Source organism: Armigeres subalbatus, chromosome 2 (assembly GCF_024139115.2).
Source record: "Armigeres subalbatus isolate Guangzhou_Male chromosome 2, GZ_Asu_2, whole genome shotgun sequence".
In the NCBI taxonomy this organism is placed as follows: domain Eukaryota; kingdom Metazoa; phylum Arthropoda; class Insecta; order Diptera; family Culicidae; genus Armigeres; species Armigeres subalbatus.
In genome coordinates this window covers 271,598,321-271,608,169 of record NC_085140.1, presented here as the reverse complement: position 1 = coordinate 271,608,169, position 9,849 = coordinate 271,598,321, and positions in this window count along the sequence as shown.

The window sequence follows — 9,849 nt, the reverse complement described above, 5'->3', positions numbered from 1 at the left end:
TTGAGAACTTAACTTGGTGTATTACGGAATAAGATCTACCATTGTCCAACAATCAATAGTTTATGACAACTATTATAGAGAATCAGGAGCTCAAACAATACCATTCTTAAATTGAATATACCTTCTTGAATATTTATTAAAACCGGGTGCTCGGGCTCAGCCCATTGTAACCCATGGGAAATCATGAATCGAGGCATGCGGTTGCTCGAACTTCACAAAATATCTTCATAATTTCGAAGAATATCGTTTTTTTATTGGAATTTACTTTCTGGAATTTTTACCATGGCCGAACGCAAAGGTCACAGTGCTAGGATAGGGCATCCGCACTCGCAACGGCATACTGCAAATAAGTATCTAATGTATTCAGTACAGACTACAAGCTTTATCACTTGTTGCCGAGGTTTACACGTTTTACTTTTTGGTCTTTTATCTTTTATTGAGCGGGAAAAGCCGGCGGGAGTGGAGTTAAGAATAAATTTCCCTCCTTCTCCCATAGACATGAAACCTCTTTTTTTTTTTCATATCAACAGTTTACAAACCAAATGATACATTCTTGGAATTTTTGAAAACTAACTTAATGATTTAATGATAGAATATTAGAACATTTTTACTACGACTAACATAACAAAAGGCTTGACTTACATAGTATTGGACAAATATCGACATTTTTATAAATGCAGAACGCGCAAAATAAAATCGAATACACTATAACACTGATTGAAAATTCTACACATACTACTAATGGGTTCATTTTGGCCATTATTTGTACGGGACATGGAAGACGAATAAAATTTAGGGGAACGAAGATCACAACGACGAATATCAATATCTATAAGGCAGACTAAACAAGAACAGTCAATGTTTGAGAGCAGGATGTCAGATATTGCGATAACAGAGAAAACTTCTAATTTTGAGGAACAAAGAAGAAGAAGACTGAGTGTCGGAAACTTCAAATGACATGCACTGTGCGAAAAGTGTTGATATTCTTTTAAATCAAGAATATTCGACAAGTCTAAAATGTATCAAAATCGCATAAATACGTTCCGAAATGCCTTGAAAGTACCATAAAACTTATTTAAAACATATAGGGGAAACGGTTCGCCAATTCATCTCATAGATCCTATTTCCATCTCATCAAAAACAAAGCAATGGAAAGGAATTTGGTACGTTTATTATTTTTGTGATTTTTTTCAGCAGTGAGCACGCATGTTTACAAAAAGAAGCGACGAATTGGGTGCCGTATTTCTTTGTTTAGCGATGAGATGGATATATGTACAGTGAGATGGAGATCGGAACATTTCCCCTAGCGGCATGTAACACTCGTTTAAAGTTACATATTTTCTTTAAATTCAACCAACATTATTTTCCGTGCATCAAGTGATTTGACGTTTGCAGAACCACTTTCCGACGGTCGACCGTCGGACCCTCGTTCGAATTTTTCTATCTTCTCGCAATATATGTAAATGAAGCTTTAGCGACATCACGTCGTAAATACAGCCGTTCAAGTCCAAAGAGTAGACAACGATCCTCGTATTTTGTCTTGGAAGGTTTTGAGGATCGTTCCAAGGCAAAAGACGAAGCGCAAAACGCACAACCTTGCGCTGGATATACTCAATGCGTTGGATGCCATTTTGCCGAAATAGGAATCCAAGACTTTTCGACGATTTTGAAGAGATGTACGCTATGTAGTCCTTGAGCTTACAGTCAAGCATAACCCCTAAGTCTTTCACGGTTGTATTCTTCCTTAAAGTTATGTCAAAGATTTTGTAGTCGAAATAGGCTAGGTGTACCAGTTGTGGCTATAGCACCAGTTGTCGCACTAGTGCTTTATATGCCAAATGACCAATCAAATCACCGCAAACCAAGTTCATATCGATAAAGCATATTCATATGACACGATAACACCTTTGATTTCCTCCAAAACAAGCAAAGCATAATTGTAAAAATTTATTTTGCTTAATTTTCAACGTTCTTTGCACCAGTTATGGCACTAGTGGTCCCAATTTGGTCCCAAGTCCACCCACATGCCTTTCACTTATTTTTTAATAAATAGTTGTTCTTATGTATGGCGACAATTGGTACACCGACCCTATATGATTGAATGCTTTGCGAGCAAAACTTATAACGGAACATTTAAAGGCATTCAAAACCATCCGGTTGGTAACACACCATTCGGCAAATGCGTTCAACTGAGGTTGCAGGTATAAAGCATTAGTTTCGGTACGAATTACACAATAGAGTTTGAAATCATCGGCATACGAAACTTTAAAGCCGTCGCTAGACAAATTGACATCGTTTAGATATAAAAAGAAAAGGTATGGTCCGAGGTATGGCTGGTAAAAGGTATGGCTTCCTTGAGTATACCTGATGTAACATTGAAAGAAGTCGATATATTAGGGATATACACTTAACGGCATAGGTTGCTGCGTATCTGATTATAGAAATGTTTAATACTCAATTACAAGGGACATATTTTAAATCGCCTATAAAACATTTCCATAAACAGATACACAGCAACCTACGCCGTATAAATTAATTAAATATGCTATCGCCACATGTTTCAGGTCTTCCAAGAATTACCTGGAGTTTAGGCTTTCAGATCTCCACGGGTAAACTAATATCTTTCGGCCTTTATATCAGTACTAGCAGACCCGACGAACTTCGTTTCGCCTAAAATTTATTTATTCTCTGATTAGTTCTCGTGTTATGCAGAATTTTCTGGTTCATTTGTATGGACCAGAAGGAGGAGGGGTTTCAAACCACAACAAAAACATATCTTCCCTTCCTAAACCTTCACATCCTAGATATGGTTCTATTTGCTTGATTAATTCTCGAGTTCTGATGAAATTGGCGTTTCATTTGTATGGGAGACCCCCTTTCCAAAGCGGGGAGGGGTCTCGAATTATCTTAAGAACCCTCCCCGGCCCCAAAAACCTCTGCATACAAATTTTCACGCTGATCGGTTCAGTGGTTTCCGAGTCTATAAGGTTCAGACAGACAGAAATTCATTTTTATGTATATAGATTCCTAGCGATTCATGAATCAAATTGGACATACCTTCAACATGTGTTACATTACAGGTAACCCAATAATTCCGCGGAGTATAGACTTTAAGGTAAAGAAAGACCTCCTTTTTAAAATAAAACATGCGCTATTTGCTTCTTCTCGAAGTGAACATGCTGATGTTTAGCGATCATTTAAATCAAATAACATTTGACTTCTTGTTTAAGGCTTATTCAATTTGGTTATATGGATCACATAGAGCAAACCATTTTTGGAAATATCTAATAGCCAATAGGACGTACTCTTAAGGAAATTCCCGGAAGACCTGGAATAAAATAATGTTTGAGAATATATCCAATTTGGTTCAATGGATTACAAAGCGCATTATCCATTTTAAGAAAGAGGTAACAGCCGTTTGGTGGTCGTACACTCGTTACGTAGGCAGATTTTCACCCCCTCCCCCCATGTAGGATTTCAGGCCGAAACTCCAGGGGCACGTTCACCTCCAGGCTCCAGGGGCACGTTCACCTCAATTCGGAAGATTTGTGCCATCGCCTTCACAGCCTTTCTCATCACGCACCTGACGGAAAAGGAAGTGAACAAAAAGGAAAGGAATATGGATGAGAGAAAAATGGGAAGTTTGGGAAAGGTACCCTTGAAGGGTGCATACAACGTATACAACACGTACAAAAGCTCATAGCTCCTTACCACAACGGGTTATGATCAACAGAATTCTTTGAAGGTTCAGGTTTCTGTAGTCAATTTCACTTAGTAAGTGTTTACCAAATATTTGGCAACGCAGTTGCGCATAAACTGGGCAGTTACATATCAGATGATAAGAAGTTCCATAATCGGATTCACAACCATCACAGACAAAGGATTCAACACGTTGAATATTTGCCATGTGATAGTTGAGTCGGCAGTGACCTGTCAAGGCCTTGACTAAGACACTGCAATTCTGTTTAGACAGATTAGCTAAATAGTTAGCTACTACCGGAGATGGCTCTCGGATATACAATTTTGTTTGTCGACATGAATCCAAACTACTCCAATGCCGTTTGTGCTGAGTGGAAGCCCAAGAGCTAATCAAACGCTTCACCCAACACTTAGATATTGGAATAGCTGGCTCAGGACCAAAAAAGTCTTGTGATGCTCCAGTGCGAGCTAACTCATCAGCCAATTCGTTTCCAGCTATGGAAGAATGACCAGGTACCCATATAAGGTGCAATGTATTAACTGAATTCAGTTCCTCTATTTGAGTTCGACATGCGATTACTAACTTCGACCTTGAGTTGGCCGAAGCGAGGGCTTTGATAGCTGCTTGACTATCTGAACAGAAGTATATTACTTTGCCCATTTTGTGTTTCTGCAGTGCGGATTGCACTCCACACATAAAAGCAAATATTTCCGCTTGAAAGACAGTGCAGTGTGTACCCAGTGAGTGTGACTGTTCCAATCTCAGCTCACGCGAATAGACACCTGCACCTGCTCTACCTTCGAAGAGGGAGCCGTCAGTATAACAAACAATGCTGTCCGACATACTTCTCTCCAAATAGCCAGATGTCCACTCATCCCGCGAGGGGAATTGTGTTGAAAATGTCCTATAAGGAAAACTACTAGCGAGTGTGAGATCACTTGGAGCAAGGACTGTTCTGTCCCAATCAACCATGAGTTGTAACAACGAAGTGTGTGTAGAACTGCGGTTTACAGGATTCTCTTCCATGAAACCGAGAACCCATAATCGGTAAGTACAAGAAAGTGCTTCTTGTTTGAGATGTATGTGTAGTGGGACAACGTCGAGAAGAACCTCGAGAGCAGCCGTGGGAGTCGAAGAGAACGCACCAGTCATTGCCATTAGGCACATCCTTTGAAGATGGCCTAATTTAGACTGAATTGTTCTCACTTCACCCTTTTGCCACCACACAAGACATCCATAAGCCAAAATTGGTCGTACAACTGTTGTGTAAATCCATTTGATATATTTATCAGGTATCAGGTATCAGAACATCGGCTCCAGGGGCACGTTCACCTCAATTTGGGAGATTTGTGCCATCGCCTTCACAGCCTTTTTCATCACACACCTGACGGAAAAGGAAGTGAACAAAAAGGAAAGGAATGTGGATGGGAGAACAAAGGGAATGTTTGGAAAAGGGCCCTTGAAGAGGGCATACAACGCATAAGCGTACAAGAGCTTATAACTCCTTACCACAACGGGTTATGAATAACAAAATACTCTGAAGGTTCAGGTTTCTGAAGTCAATTTCAGTAAGTAAGTGTTTACCAAATATTTGGAAGCGCAATTGTGCATAGACTGGGCAGTTACATATTAGATGATAAGAAGTTCCATAATCGGATTCACAACTATCACAAGCAGATGATTCAACGCGTTGAATATTTGCCATGTGATAGTTCAGTCGGCAGTGACCTGTCAAGGCCTTGACTAAGACACTGCAATTCTGTTTAGACAGATTAGCTAAATAGCTTGCTACTACCGGAGATGGCTCCCGGATGTACAATTTTGTTTGATGACATGAATCCAGACTACTCCAATGCCATTTGTGCTGAGTGACAGCCCAAGAGTTGATCAAAAGCTTCACCCCACACTTGGATATTGGAATAGCTGGCTCAGGACCAATAAAGTCATGCGATGCTCCATTACGAGCTAACTCATCAGCCAATTCGTTTCCAGCTATGGAAGAATGGCCAGGTACCCATATAAGGTGTAAAGTATTAACTGAATTCAGTTCTTCAATTTGAGTTCGACATGCGATTACTAACTTCGACCTTGAGTTGGCCGAGGCGAGAGCTTTAATAGCTGCTTGGCTATCTGAACAGAAGTATATTACTTTGCCCATAATGCGTTGCTGCAGTGCAGATTGCACTCCACACATGATGGCAAATATTTCCGCTTGAAAGACAGTGCAGTGTGTACCTAGTGAGTGTGACTGTTCCAATCTCAGCTCACGCGAATAGACGCCTGCACCTGCTCTACCTTCGAGGAGGGAGCCGTCAGTGTAACAAACAATGCTGTCCGACATACTTCTCTCCAAATAGCCAGATGTCCACTCATCCCGCGAGGGGAATTGTGTTGAAAATGTCCTATAAGGAAAACTACTAACGTGTGTGAGATCACTTGGAGCAAGGACTGTTCTGTCCCAATCAACCATGAGTTGTAACAACGAAGTGTGTGTAGAACTGCGGTTTACAGGATTCTCTTCCATGAAACCGAGAACCCATAATCGGTAAGTACAAGAAAGTGCTTCTTGTTTGAGATGTATGTGTAGTGGGACAACGTCGAGAAGAACCTCGAGAGCAGCCGTGGGAGTCGAAGAGAACGCACCAGTCATTGCCGTTAGGCACATCCTTTGAAGATGGCCTAATTTAGACTGAATTGTCCTCACTTCACCCTTTTGCCACCACACAAGACATCCATAAGCCAAAATTGGTCGTACAACTGTTGTGTAAATCCATTTGATATATTTAGGTTTAAGACCCCAAGTTTTACCAAAAGTTCGTCGGTATTGGCCGAAAGCCATACACGCCTTTTTGACTCTGAACTCAATGTTAGGAGTCCAGGAGAGCTTGGAATCAAGAATTAGTCCCACATACTTTACCTGATCCGTTACATTGATTTCAGAGTCAAAAAGATGTAAAAAGATGGGGGAATACCATTACGGTTACGTTTTTCCGTGAAAAGTACAATAGATGTTTTATTCGGATTAACCGAAAGGCCATATTGGCGACACCAACTTTCGACTGCCTGAAGAGCGTTTTGCATCAGGTCGAATAAAGTAGTAATACACAAACCGACTATCAATATTAGATAGTCGTCGGCAAATCCATAGGTAGAAAAACCGCCATTATTGAGCAATCTCAATAGCGTATCTGCAACGAGGTTCCACAAAAGTTTAGATAATACTCCCCCTTGTGGGCAGCCACAGACACTTAATTTACTAATCGCTGCTTGACATAATGTTGAGTAGGGATGTCGGTTTTTAAGCATCTGGTGAATCCATTTGGTAATTATATTAGGTAGCCCATTACAACGTGCGGCTTCCAATATTGGATCGAAAGACACGTTGTCAAAAGCACCCTCAATATCTAAGAACGCACCCAAGCATGATTGCTTTTGAGCAAATGATTTTTCGATGTCGTAGACAACCTTGTGTAGAAGAGTCACATGGACTTTCCAGATTGGTAAGCAAATTCATTAACATGAAGATGCATGTTTGCCAAAAAGTCATCACGAATGTGACGCTCTAAGCATTTCAGAAGAAATGAGATTTGTAAGGAGCAAAACTATTAAGAGCCCATTGAATCGATTCAGTAGCTATGATTCTACGAGTCTGAGCCCAAAACCTATAACTACATGAAAAGACATCGGGAACATCTGAAGATGCAATATCTACACATCCAGGGAAGTGTGTATCAAATAAGTGCTCTAACGCTTCTTCGTCAGAAGAAGTGTAGTCGCCATTTGGCTTGCGAATTTCGCCAACTTGGAAATCCTTGGATCTGGCAAGAATTTCATTCAATCGAGTGGCTTCACCCAAATTGGAAACATTTGCACAAAGGTTTTTCCAGCCGAATCGTTCAGCAGATCGTAGAGCCTTCTTGTAAGCTTTGCGAGCCAACTTGAAAGAATCCGTCCCTGCTGAATGGCGTCTGTTCCAACTCCTTCTACACTGCTTCCTGAGCTTAGCCAAATCGGAATTCCACCACGGGGTTCCTCTTGAGGTTTTCACAGAACGCAAGGGGCAAGCTTCTTCAAAAGCTTCCACGATATGCAACGTTGTAGTATCAACGGCATCATCCAAGTCGATAGGAGTTTCAATGGATGGTAGATATCCATGAAATTTTGTCCAGAGCAACTCTGTATAGAGATCCCAGCTGGTTGAACGGGGATTTCTAAAATGCAAGGTCTGCGATGAAACATTCAACTGATCAAAATAGATGTAGCGATGGTCAGATATGGATTCCTCATCTGACACATGCCAATTCGTCAACTCGTGACTGATTCTATTGGAGCAGAGAGTTATGTCTAATACTTCTGCTCTGTTAGATACCATAAAGGTTGGGCGATTGCCTATGTTAAGTAAACCAAGTTCGGTACTACTTAAGTATTCCATCAAGCTGGAGCCTCTCAGATTGATATCCGAGCTACCCCAGATGATGTGATGAGCATTAGCATCACTACCGACAATTAGCGGAAGGCCTTTTGACGTGCAATAACTGACCACTTGTTTGAAAGCATCCGTAGGGGATGGTTCATCATGTGGTAAATAAACCGAACAATAGACGTATTTCCTGACGGGGGATCCGCCAGTTGCATCAATTGTGACAACACATACATCTCTGGTTATTAGTTCAGAGATAAGTGTAGCAACGATAGCGTTGTTAACAAGTACACATGCACGCGACATTGATCGAGAGTTTGCCATTTCATTACTGAAAGCAGCAAAAACCGGGTTCACTAGGTTACCTAGGTAAAAGCTACCCTTGCGAAAATAGGGTTCCAAAGGCACCAAAGCCACTTGGGATTTGCCATTTTGCATAAGTCTACAAAGATTAATTATTGCTGTTCTTTGTGCTGAAGATTGATTTGAGCTATCATAACTGTAGCCATTGCGAATTACGATAATACACTCCACAACTTCAACATTTATGTGAACAGCAACGATGAAACCAAGTCGGTATCGTATCAAGAACGTCAAAGACGAAACACAATTAGATGAAAAACTAAATAAAAATATACTCATAATCCCACCCTTATTTAACCTCAAGTTGAGATTGAATAAGAGTAGCCGATTATTCCGGATAATCAAACTGTCAACTAAGCCACAGCTCCGGTTAGCGCAATAAGGGCTCAATACTGTGAAGGGTGCCCTGGTGCTTCACAGGCTCCGTTAGCGGTTAGGTTCTTTTTAGACCCCCCTAACCATTCATTCGTAGGCACGGTAAGCATAAAGCCGCATCACACCAATAATTAGGGGTCACCTGTATGGTGGACTTTTACCACTGGAACAGGCAATCCGTAGTGTTATTTTTAGCCAGACAACCGGCTGCCGACACCACACGGCTATCTAGGCTGTTCGTGGAGAGAAGATGGCATTGAATTTACGCCAACTCTCAATGTGACCGAACAGCCACAAAATAATGTTTGAGGACATATCTAATTTGGTTCAATGGATTACAAAGCACATTATCCATTTTAAGAAAGAGGTAACAGCCGTTTGGTGGTCGTACACTCGTTACGTAGGCAGATTTTCACCCCCTCCCCCCATGTAAGATTTCAGGCCGAAACACCAGGGAATCTTGGATGAACTGTAATAGAAAAATTATTGAACGCCCATCCAATTCAATTGAGATCTCCAAATGAATAAAAGTGTGCGTGAATCCACTTTATTCCTCTCGCAGTGTTTGTGATGTTTTTGCTGCAACTGGATTACCACCCACTTTTATTTTATACATCCTACACAGTGACATTAGTGTTGGTGAGTCTGGCTTTGGAAAACTCAATTCTATAGACAGTAATCAACATAAAAGTATAAAATAGCAATCTGGGTTGCAATTTTTTTCTATACCGGTAATGATGATTCTTAAAAATTGGAAAGCGATTCGTTGGGTTTAACATTTTACTTGCTCGAGAGAAGCTTAAAAAATGAAAAGATTGTGGATCATTGTATTGGAACGACGTGGAACACAAATTCAGGCAGAAACGTAATTCTTAGCTGCTTTATCGAACTTAATACAGAAGTCCCTCCTCTCTCCAACAACGAAATTTTTCTACTACGCCACTAATATTCCAGATATGCTACCTTTTTTCAAAATCTGATTTTGTAACCG